The 12,626-nt window shown below is 41.4% G+C and overlaps 2 long non-coding RNA genes across 2 annotated transcripts; one reads left to right on the forward strand and one right to left on the reverse strand.

Moving 5' to 3' along the window:
- Positions 1–6,916: 6,916 nt before the first annotated feature.
- On the forward strand, positions 6,917–8,286 carry LOC146679486 (uncharacterized). The gene is made up of 2 exons (XR_014918639.1): positions 6,917–7,573; positions 7,659–8,286. It is a non-coding gene; the product is annotated as an uncharacterized LOC146679486 (long non-coding RNA).
- Positions 8,287–11,255: 2,969 nt separating this feature from the next.
- Positions 11,256–12,097, reverse strand: LOC146679487 (uncharacterized). Its single transcript, XR_014918600.1, has 3 exons — positions 11,969–12,097; positions 11,817–11,877; positions 11,256–11,706 (listed from the first exon to the last, which is right to left on the reverse strand). It is a non-coding gene; the product is annotated as an uncharacterized LOC146679487 (long non-coding RNA).
- Between the last annotated feature and the right edge of the window lie 529 nt (positions 12,098–12,626).

Consider the following 12,626-nt stretch of genomic DNA (forward strand, 5'->3'; position numbering starts at 1 on the left):
GCGTGGACTTCCCCTGCACAGAAGGAAACTACAAATGCTGTGAATGCTAAATAAAGAGAAACAAATGATCCCTGTTGTCTTTGCTTGATGATTGGTTTGAGTCTTGACAATCCACATTGCTGGCGTTGCATCTTTCAATGGCAGCAATGGCAGGTATCAGTGCTCAAAGCTTTTGTGTTTGTTTCCAACAAGTTGCCCACCTCGGGAAACAAAAATGTGTTCTTTTACTTGTCAGATGAACATATGAGACACTTTGACTCTTCAGTGCAGTGTGGAGCCTAACAAAGATCTGTTTTGTGTCCCAGCTGATCAGCAGGAGGAGGAGAGTCTGACGGAGCAGCAGAGGAACATTTTCAGCTACTTGGACTCAGCTCAGCCACTACAGAGGAAACAATGAGCTCAACACAGAAGGTGACAGACAGAGCAGGACCATATGACCAAAGATATTTATCACCATATACATTTGAACATTTGCCATAACGATGTAGCTGACGATAGAATTGACACCAGACAAAATACTTTACAGCTGCACAACTTTATTAAAAACCCATCAATGTATTTTCACTGAAACAAGCAGCTGTTGTTTATGTGCATTAAAGTTATATAAAAATGTAACAGTGCAAATGCAAATTCCTCGCTGACAGTTTAACCAAAAGGCGTTTCCAGTGGAAACTGGCCGACACATCCTGAGCATAACCATGTATAATATCCACTAAACTTCAGAAGAGGTTATACAGTCGTGGCCAAAAGGTTTGAGAATTGCATAAATATTGGAACCTGGAGAAGTTGCTGCTTAAGATTTTATAATACAGATTTGTACTTTATTTCAGATTGAACCTTTAAAGGGGCATTTCTGGACTTTTAAACGCCAGTATGTTCCTATAGACCAAATATTTAAAGACCAAAAATGTTCTTCTCTCTTCTCTTCTCTCCCCTTGTTCTCTCTCGTATTTCTGAGAGTGTATCATGTAACACTATAGATCAACTTAGCTCAGAATATATAAAGCATATAAACAATTACAGCAATATGATGCAACAAACACAGCAGCTACTGATCCAAAATACTCAAAGCTTCATAGAACTGAAACCAACATTTATTTTTAGCTCCATCCTGCTGCTGATACAGACTTTAGGTTTCTGAACATTAAACTTGTTGCTGCCTTTCATAGTGTGTAACTTGAAGGCCCTGAGTACTTTCTCCCACACTGGAAACACTGGGATGATCACATTATTTGAACATTACCTAATAAGACTGATTCAGCACAGACAGTTATGTTAAACTTTCCTAGCAGTCCTTCACAAACAGGGAACAGTCTGTCTATTCTCTCCATCTGTCAGCTGCTGCTGGCTCTTCCTCCTCCTCTTCCTCACACACTGCTGAGTTTGTCCTGGTGGATCATCAGGGCTGCAAAGCCTCACAGATGATGTGCAGCAGTGGCTCCCTCAGTCTGTCCTCACTCTGGACACTTGCAGTCGTCACACATGGAAATCAAATGTGTGATAAGCTGCAGGATTCAGACACAAGTGTAACTTATAAACACATGTTCATACTTTTATTCCACAATCAGAGAGAAAGAAACAGAGAGAGAGTGCAGGACAGACAGACAGGTGACAGTCTCAGGTGTACACACTGCTACACAACAGCAGCAGAGAAGCAGGATTTAGTGTTTGTGTTATTACGAGTGTAAACAAGAAGAGTTCCAGATGGTGCAGTGGACACATGTGTGACTGCTGTGATTAAAGCATCTTTCTTTCAGCTTAACGAGTGAACCGTCAGCTCGTTCAAACACACGTTAAAGTGCGTTTGGCTCGACACCACCGAACAGAGGCAGCAATATAACACAGCTAACATTAACAGTGCAGTGAATCCTGCTTGTGCCGTGATGTTCAGGACTGCAAACCAAGCAGCATCACTGACTTTCAGCTTGTTGTGTTTGTGGATATATGACTGACTTTAATTATCCACAAAATCATCACATTCTCTGTCAGATTAAGGTCGACTATTGAACGGCGTATATTTTAAAGGCTTTAAAACCAAGTTAACGCTGAAAGTACAAACATCACTAATGTCACATAACTCTGCCGACAAGGCATAGCTATGGCTATGAAATGCTCTTTGTGTATCACTTCTTCATTATGAAAGATGTCATTAATGCACTAGTAATGTCTCATCTGGAGTATTGTTCAATCATTTGGTCAGCAGCTAATAAGACAGATCTTAACAGACTTCAGTTAGTCCAGAATAAGGCGTCCAGATTAGTGTGAAGATGTTCATACTATACTAATATTGATAAAATGCATAATAACCTTTCTTGGCTTCCTGTACAGGCTAAAATATTCTACGGCTTACTTGTAGTTCTAAAGAAAGCAATTCTGTTAAACACACCACATTTATTCTGCTCAGCTGCAGTATCCAGATGAAATACATCATCATATTACACAGTTTTCAACAAGCTGCAATTTAGTAAATGCTCGAGTTAAAAGTAACATTTTGTAAAACTGTTACATTTAGAGCAACTTTTAAGTGGAATAAGTTGCCTTAAAAAATTAGAGAATTATTCAAAACTTCAATGAACACTTAAAAGCCGATTTACAGAGCTTTTAGTTGTTGTAAATATTGTAAGACATGATTTGTTTTTGAAATTTGTGTAATGTGCCTCAATGTTATTGATATTATTATTATTGATTGCTTATATTTGAACAATTGTGAAACCTCACTGTGGATGTAAGAGTGAAATTATGTGGATATCTTGAATCCACTTTATTGTGTAATATTTTATGTGAGTATTTGACGGAAGACGAGCAACATCTGTTGTGGAAGCTAACGGGGTTCCTTTAGAATAAACAAACATAGGATTTATTATCACTGAATAATTCTGTATAAATCTATACAAATTATAGAAATATGTAATAGGAAACAACAAAATAATCTAAATTATAAAAGTGTGTGTGTGTGTGTGTGTGTGTGTGTGTGTGTGTGTGTGTGTGTGTGCATGAGTTTAGTGTTTGAACAGTCATGAATTATCTTTAACAGCAGGTTGGATGTAATGTGTTAGAACTACCAGCAGGTGGGGATAAGAGACCTTTAAGGTGTTTGGTGCCACGCTCCACCTTCAGGTTTAAAACTAGTGTTAATGGAGTTTGAAGGTTGAGTTTGTTCCACGACTGCATTTCACTCACTGCCTCTGTTTGTATCTCTGTCACTGCAGGACCAACATGGAGCCAGAAGTCAGCGCTCTCAGGAGGCCGACAAACCTCACAGAAGAAAGGGAGAGAAAAAACACACCTGTGACGAGTGTGGGAAGGGTTTTACTGTGAGGGCTTCACTAAAACAGCATCAGGTCATCCACACTGGAGAGAGACCGTTCAGCTGTGACTTGTGTGGAAATTCTTTTTCCTTGAAGGGTTCCCTAAAAAAACACCAACTCATCCACAGTGGAGTTAAAGCGTACAGCTGTGATCAGTGTGGCAGAGCTTTTACTCACAGTAGCCACTTACAGAGGCATCTAGTTACCCACTCTGGAATTAAGCCATACAGCTGTGATCAGTGTGGCAGAGCTTTTACTCAAAGTAGCCACTTACAGAGGCATCTAGTTACCCACTCTGGAATTAAGCCATACAGCTGTGATCAGTGTGGCAGAGCTTTTACTCACAGTAGCAGCTTACAGAGTCATCTAGTTACCCACTCTGGAATTAAGCCATACAGCTGTGATCAGTGTGGCAGAGCTTTTACTCACAGTAGCAGCTTACAGAGTCATCTAGTTACCCACTCTGGAATTAAGCCATACAGCTGTGACGAGTGTGGGATGTGTTTTACTGAGAAGGCTTCACTAAAACAGCATCAGGTCATCCACACTGGAGAGAGACCGTTCAGCTGTGACTTGTGTGGAAAGTCTTTTTCCTTGAAGCGTTCCCTAAAACAACACCAACTCATCCACAGTGGAGTTAAAGCGTACAGCTGTGATCAGTGTGGCAGAGCTTTTACTCACAGTAGCAGCTTACAGAAGCATCTAGTTACCCACTCTGGAATTAAGGCATACAGCTGTGACATCTGTGGAAAAACTTTCAGCCAGAGAGGGAACCGAAATACACACCTACGCATTCACACCAGACATGATGTGTACTGCTGTGAACAGTGTGGCAAAGAGTTTACAACAGACGCACAGTTACAACGACACATGTTTACCCACACTGAGGAGAGACCTTATCAATGTGACCTGTGTGAGAAGACTTTTAAAGCTCCACATTACCTGAGACGACACCAACAGATCCACACCAGAAAGAGACTCTACAAGTGCAGCTACTGTGAGGTATGTATTTATATTGTTATCTTGTCATTTTAGCCTGACTGTTTGGAACAACTCTGCTCATTAAACTGTGTTAGCATGTTAGCAATTCTACTGCATGGAAAAGCAGCTCTGAGTGATTATTCAGATTTTCCTTTCAGTTATGATTTTAGTATTACTGTAGTATTATGGTGGTAGTATTGTAGTTATTGCAGCCCAGTAAACTGAGTGTGTTAACTGAAACAGTCAAATGTAGTTGGACGTCTGCAGAGATGCTCTTTATTTCAGGCGACGTTCAGGATACAAATGTTGAAGGACTGACTTACACTGTCTTTGTGTCTTTGTTTAGAAGCAGAGCGACACAGATGGATCCAGTTCTCAACCCTGTCATCACTGTGGTGGTGGGAAAGACTTTCATTGTGACCTCTGTGGAAAAACTTTCAGTCAGCAAAAGACCCTAAAAGTACATCAACGTAGACACACTGGAGACAAACTGAAATACTGCAAAGAATGTGGGAGAAGCTTCACCACATCACATCACTTAAAACAACATGAACTGATTCACAGTGGGGTTAAAAAGCACCTCTGTGATCAGTGTGGGTCATCCTTCACCACTGCAGGTCAGCTTAAATCACACAAAGGAGTCCACACAGGAGAGAAACCACACAAGTGCAGACACTGTGAGAGAAGCTTCTCACATTCAAGTACTCGTAACATTCATGAACGTGCACACATGGAAGGAAACTACAGCTGTGACCAGTGTGACAAGAGCTTCAGGAATCTCAGTTCATACTCCAAACACAAACGATCCCACGTTACTAATAAACTGTTTCACTGTTACCAATGTGCCCAAACATTCACCTCATTGTCTGCTCTGTGCAAACATCAGCGCGATCACTCAGGGCTGAAATCACTCCCATCACTGGATCACAGTGAATCTGAAGACACAGAAAGATCCTCTGGTTTCTGTGTCAGACTCAAAAAGCTTGAGATCAGGCTCCACAGAGTTCAGATAGAATCATTTAAACTTGTGTTGAACTGAACTGGTTGCTGGGCTGAACTTCTACATAATACAGATCTACATGGGATCTTCTTTTCTGTTGTTTTACTGAGTCAGTTTTGTCCTTTTTTCTCTGTCCTGGTTTTGCTCGTCTGTAAATGATTGAAACTCAGTCAAATAGTTCATTGTTCTCCAGCAAAACGTTTTGGAAACTCATGTTTAACCTTTAAAACTCTGACATGTTTTAGCACACAAGGCTTCATCGGGGAGTTCACTCATGATTGGACCATGAGAACAAAGGTTTTTAGTTCTTTCAAAGAGAGTCTTGGAGATGTTTGATGTTTCTGTTTTTCTGAAACCACCTGAAAGAAAAACTATTTTTCTTGCTTTATGTAGTGTGGAAGTTTTTAATGTTTCTTCATCTGTGATGTTCTTGAATGTGTTCACGTGAAGATGGTACAAATAAACTGTCCTTTCAGCTTTAGCTCCTAATTTATTCATTATTTATGGATGTAGCACAGCAGCCGTCTCTTGATTAACACATGGAGGGCTCGGGATCTGATGGTGTCGTCTCCCTAATTTGCCCACTCAGTAAATCTCACTCATGGCCAAGAAATTGAAATAAACCTTGTTTCCCTGCTGGATAGTGATCCACTGTAACTCTGCTCCTCCTTCCTGTTTAGGATTTCTGTGGCTGAAGTAAAATTCCCTCCATCCATCACTTATCCCAGCTAACCCAAAGTGAAATAAAGTTTTGCTGGTCTTAAAAAAGCATTACAATAATGGGCATTACCAATGCAAACTGAATGATACAGAAGATGAAAGAAGAGACTTTGATCAGTTAATAAAGCTCATGGTCTTGATTCATTGTGGCTGCTACACAGATACTTCTGGGTCACTTCTCTCAGTTAGGAACCTTCCTCACCAAACTGACTGTTGGACCACACCCCTGGTTTCATGAGAAATTGTTTCAGCCACGATTTCTCTTCCTGTATTTCAGAGTAAAGACTGAAGTGACAAATGGAAGCATGTTTAAAAAACACAATGTGAGAGAGACGTTGAAGTCCTTAGAAGTTACCCTGGGTTTTTCTGTCACCCTGCTAGATGTTACACACCTTGTTATTGGACTGATTTCTACTGCTGGACTACTCCTGCGGAGAGTAACAATACTCTTACTAATTAGCTCCCTTTCACACCTTTGGGGATATTTATTTTTGTGTTTGCAGCGCTGTGAGCCAGAACAGCGAGAGAAAAATCTGCAACAGCGACGAGCCGAATGCTTACGTGAATCGCAGCAGCTGCACATGTGCTACGCTGAATTAGAGGATATCTTTGCTCTGGATTTCTATTTCTACTTTTTCATTTCTATATGATTCTTCTTGCATCTAAACAAAGATGATTCAATTTGATAAATGTTGATGGCTCTTCGTGCTCAGGTGTAAATGAGACGTAATATTTGCTCTTGGTTTGGTTCTCCTGTACAGAACCTTGCAGTACAACAGAAACCTAAAAACATTATTTGTAGTGGTTATTCTTAGTTGTTCTGCTGCCTAAATACCACAGGGTCTGATTATGAAGTTATTGAGCTGCACATACTTTACGATCTGCTTAAGTTCGAGGTCACAGCGTCTGTAGAGCAGCTGGAACATAATGAAGTCTACAAGGTTAAAGTTTTCTCTTCAGTTATTGTTCTTTCTGCTGCTTGGTTTGATGGATCTGAGAGCTTTTGTTTTTATTATTGTTATTATAATCATCATTAATATTTTACTCTCTAGAAGCTTTAAAATAGTGTTTGTGTTTGAAAAAATTGATTTAAGAATTGAACAGAAACATCTGTCCTTCTGAAAATATATTACGCATGTGACACATCGCGGACATGCTCTCAGTTCTGTACATATTATTTGTATTGCACTTCGGTTTTTTGCAAACGGCAGCTTTCTGTATAATATTGGTGACGCTGAGCACGTTTCCAAGGCTACCGTCTGTCGGGCAGTCAGGAATGTTACAGTTGCACTGAAACGTCTCCTGTACTCGTTTGTGGTGTTCCCCGGTCACAGACCCACAAGATTTATCAAAGAGGGATGCCACAAAATTGCAGGTATCAGGATGACCAAAACTTAATTTATGATGTGGTGATACTTGAACTACTACTTAAATTTTACATTTATTTTCAGGGTTCCCAGGCGTGATTGGCTGTACAGATGGCACTCACATTCCAATCATTGCTCCTTCAGTAAATGAAGGAGACTATGTGAACAGGAAGTCTTTCCACAGCATTAATGTACAGGTACATAGTTCCCTGTAGCATGTCAAACTAACAAATTATTTCATTATAGTAATGGATGCTAATTTGTGTTCTCTGCACTGTGAAGATCATATATGATGCTGCCAACATTATCACAAATGTGGAAGCCAAGTGGCCAGGCTCTGTCCATGACTCACAAATATTCCGTGAATGTACACTGAGCACAAAATTTGGACATGGTGAGTTGAGAATACCTTAAAATATATAAAGACCAATTGCTTCAGGGACATTTGAACTGAAGTGTATCCTTCTGTCTTAGGAGAGTTCACTGGCTACTTGCTTGGTGATAGGGGGTATCCATGTTTACCCTATTTGCTTACCCCTTACTCTGACCCTGAACCGGGCCCACAGCAGCGATATAATCTGGCTAATTGCAGGACAAGAGCCAGAATTGAAATGACTATCGGAATGCTTAAGGCCCGGTTCCAGTGCCTGCAAAGACTCAGGGTCACCCCAGAAAGGGCATGTGACATTATTGTGGCATGTGTGATTCTTCACAACATTGCCACAATTAGAGGAGAACACTGTCCTTCTGAACCAAACAGCAGCAGTGATCCAAACCATGAACATCCTGACCCTCCCACGGACATACAAGATGGAAGAGCAGTCAGAGACACCATATGTCACAATCATTTCTTTTGACCCATCACCTCAACATGTTGAAAGAAGAATAAACAGATTTTTTGTTCAACTGGCTTTATTGGTCGCCTGTATTTCCTGTACACAAAGTATTAAAAGATGTAAACCTCATAAAGTGTCTCTGTTGCTTCCTCCTCTGTAACAGCTGTCAATGTTTCTTCATTATTTTCCTGCAGTAAAGAAATAAACAACATTGCTGTTCTACTGTAAACTCATATAATCTGTGGAGTATTACTCACAACTGCATGTTGGTCTGGCTCAACAGGAGGCTGCACCAGATGCAGTACACCACCACCATCAACTGATAGAATATGAGGTTTATACAGGTCACTTATAACTTACAAGGGACCAAATGGCAATTAACAAACATACCAATCACCTTACACTTCATTGTCATTATGCTCTCAAAGACAACCAAGACTGAGGGAAGGCAAAATCAGTAGGAAAATAACTTCACTACAAAATAATCCATTATGGTAAAGAGTTTATCAAATGAATGAGTAGCACTGCAAAGGTGACTGTGAAGAAAGGATGTATGCACATCATGTATTATTTTGAATGTACCCCTTATGTAGGCACTTGTGTCTTGCGGGGTTATTGACTCAGAGGATGTCCCCGCAGAGATGCCTTCAGCCACAGGGCGCCCACTGTTTTGGCTGAGAGCAACTGCTCAGCCTCTGTGAGTGGTGGTGGTGGAGGACCCCCACCTGTTTTTCGGGCCTCCGCTTTTTTTCTGTTGGCTATAACGGGTCACATTTGAGCACACAGAGTAAGCAAATATGTACTTGTAATGTGCTCAGATAATTTCAATAAGTGCTTACAGAAAGAAAATTAATGTAGCCTCTAACTGCAATTGATTTACATCGGACAAACAGACCAAGCACTATGGCTCATAATACAATTGTACCTTACCTGTTTGGACTATATTTTTATATTTCATTTTTACTTGCTGCCAGGAACGTTTGGGGCCTGTTGGGTTGCACCTGCGCTCACATCACATCACAAAATAAAATGTATAAAATAACAAATAAAATAACATATGATAAAATAACGTGTTAAATGGGTGGAAATCCCTAGATCAATGTTTATATTAACACTCACGCATTGACTCTGTCGGCTATGTTTTGCCATGCATGCTCCCTTTCTTTTGCAGCTGTGGCAGTGTTACTTTTTTCCGCGGAATTTGCATGTTATCGGCATATGCTGCCATCAGAATTTCGGCCTCAAGCGCTGTAAAATACATTGACCGCGCCTTCTTTCCCTCCGTCTCCATGGTGACTCGCTTATCTGTGCTCCGCTTATCAGGGCTTTATGTATCCTCGTCCACGCGCTTAACTTGGGGTTAAAGCAACTCCGCGTTGACTGAACTAATTGTTATCAGCCTTTCTGAAACCGAATATTCCGAGTTGGACAGTTCGGGGTTACTCAACCCTGCGTATCGTTTTTCACACTGAGTTTTCTAAACCGGCTTCCTGAAACAGGGCCCAGGGGCCCGTTCTTCGTACGTCGCTTACTACATCCAAGATCAAATGACACATCCAAGATCAAATCATCGCGCTAACCGTGAGCTCGCTAATCCGGTTCCCCGAACACACCTGCTGTTGACGATTACTACAGCTGGACGCAGGAATGTGACATCACTGGGTGTCGTAAAAGGGGCTACGCATCGATAGTAGAAACATTGATCGGCAACCCGCTGATTGGTCGGCGAAAATGTCCAAGGGGCGTGCTCGGTATTTTCCGGCAGCAGAGCAAGAACTCATGAGTGAGGGATTTCAGGAGTTTCAGAGTTTAATTAAAACGCAAGAGAACACTGCAAAGGCTGCAAAAGCAAGGAGAGAGGGCTGGCAGAAAGTTGCTGACAAATCAAACTCGTAGGTAATTTAATAATAATAATAATAATGGATTGGGTTTATATAGCGCTTTCCAAGGCACCCAAAGCGCTTTACGATACCACTATTCATTCACTCCCACATTCACACACTGGTGGAGGCAGCTACGGTTGTAGCCAGGCTGCCATATCGCGCCATCGGCCCCTCTGGCCAACACCAGTAGGCGGTAGGGTAGATCTATCATATGACACTATATTGTCCAATATCATATGGCATTATATTATATTATAATATGTTATATTATATCCCCTTTCACATTAGAGCCACAACAGGACCCACAAGAACATGGGAACAAGTAAAAGTGGAATACAGGAGTATTCTACAGAATGGTAATATTTATCTCTTAGATTGCTTTGCGTCTCTTGGCAAGGTAATACTGGCCTGTAATACTCTGTTAGTTTGTTCATAACAGCAACCAAGAAAAGGGCAGAGGAAAAAAAGACAGGTGGTGGTCCTGCACCCCCTCGTCAACAAGTTGGTTAAGTAAATAATACCCTCACGGGAATATCGATATCTCTCTATGAGCACACTGTCGCGCTGAGCTAAAGGATCCTGTCTGTCCCGCAATATACGCTGAATTCTGAGGACTCTCCTTATCAATCTTGCACCTTCCGCAATGGGTTGGTCGCGTATACGGACAGGACATGGCTGCGACAGGCTTCCCAAATCCACCTTCGCTTTTATAGCCGTGGTCTCTCATCTTGATTACACGAAGTAATTTACAATTACTACTCTGAAATATGAATTACATCTGTAATAATCACATACATGTAATAGAATGTTAATAGTACATTTCCCTTTTTTAGGAAATGACCTGTATGTATCTGTGTGACATCAATAAAAGGATCAAGTGCTGCATTATCTTTAGTTACATTGATAATATTTATTTATGGTGAAACAGTGGAAAAATATCGCTGTTGCTTTCGTATAAATGAAGCGGACATACCTGCGTGGCCGCGATCTAATCCTGTTTACATAAAGTAAACCTGCTCCCGAGCAGGTTTACGCTTACGGCTCTGTTGCTATGACAGCAAGTCCCGGATGAGCTTCGGGGAACCGAACGATCCAAGATCACGCGAAATTGTCAACAATCTAATCCAGCTAACTTACTTAGCGAGGTACGAAGAACGGGCCCCTGGTGTCAGATCTGCATGCAGTGTCAATGAGACGATCAACAACAGATCAGACAAAACACTCAGGCGGACACTCCTCTGTAGAAGGAAACATGGAAAGTGTGAGGTAATCAGTGCACAACATCACTTTGTATTTCAGGCTGTTTTTATATAGAACTTCAGCACCAATGTAAAAGTTCTGGTTTGAGGAAGATGAAGAACATTTTCAGGAAGGATGCCGTCTGCAAGCAGAGCTGCTTGAACCTCAGCGCTGAGGTCCAGACTACTTCCTGTGAAGCCACGTGATGTAAATCTGCTGCTGTAACTTCACAGTTTACTGAAGCTAAATGCAACGTTACCATATAATCTGTTTTCAACAAAGGTTTCACTCCGTCCGGTGTTGATGGAATGATTCAGGCCGTACTCGTCAGGCTTCCCGTCGACCACACGCATTTCAGTCACAAACCCGTGACTGACAACAAGGGAAACAGCAGAAGAAAAGATGTGAAAAATACTGGATGATGATGATGGAGGATTAACCGCGGTGGCTAAACTGTTTCCTGTCTTTGTGGGCGTACTCACAGGGAAGTTTCCAGGCACGGCAGTCTTGGTGGCTAAAGTCTCCATTTTCCAACATGTATCGCTACAGGTGCAAAGACACAACATTAATCATCAGTGTAAATATTTTAATGCTGTCCAAACGGTGTTTGCTTTGTCTGTCCTCTCGCACTCACAGAGGAAACGAGGACGCCACCTTCAACCCATCTTCAGTTGGCTCAACCATGGCCGGACTTCCTGTTGGCTTTGTGACAGCAAACCACTTGAAATGAGAGCAAACTGCAGTCAAGCACCACTTACAGCAACCTGTGGACATGTAAATGGAAAGCACTGAGAATCATACAGAAGCATAAGAGCTGTTTATTGTAACACGTGTGTGTGTGTGTGTGTGTGTGTGTGTGTGTGTGTGTGTGTGTGTGTGTGTGTGTGTGTGTGTGTGTGTGTGTGTGCACATTAATAATACACTGATGTATGTTAGTTTGATTTATGCTATATCTGAGAAAACAATTGCAGAATTTTACATCAAAGTTTCCAAAGCTGATGTTTTGTTGTTCACACTGTTTTATATTCATATATCTGTGAAGGTTCTCAGTCATCCAGGTCATCGTAGTCAAAGGAGCTTGCAAAGAAAAGCGTCTGGACTTCTTTAAGTTACTTGAAGACGTTTCACCTCTCATCCGAGAAGCTTCTTCAGTTCTAAGGTAAAATGGTGGAGAGTCCCAGATATAAACCTAGTGGGAGTTTCCCCCCAAAGAGGGACAAAAGGACCCCTGATGATCCTCTAATCGCCTGAGCCAAGGTGTGAAACTGGGTGTGGGTCCCAATCAGCCAGAG

This window comes from Copadichromis virginalis, unplaced genomic scaffold (assembly GCF_057382275.1).
Source record: "Copadichromis virginalis isolate Kocher_CV1m ecotype Utaka unplaced genomic scaffold, C_Virginalis_male_GT1.1 unmapped_scaffold_1, whole genome shotgun sequence".
Taxonomy (NCBI): domain Eukaryota; kingdom Metazoa; phylum Chordata; class Actinopteri; order Cichliformes; family Cichlidae; genus Copadichromis; species Copadichromis virginalis.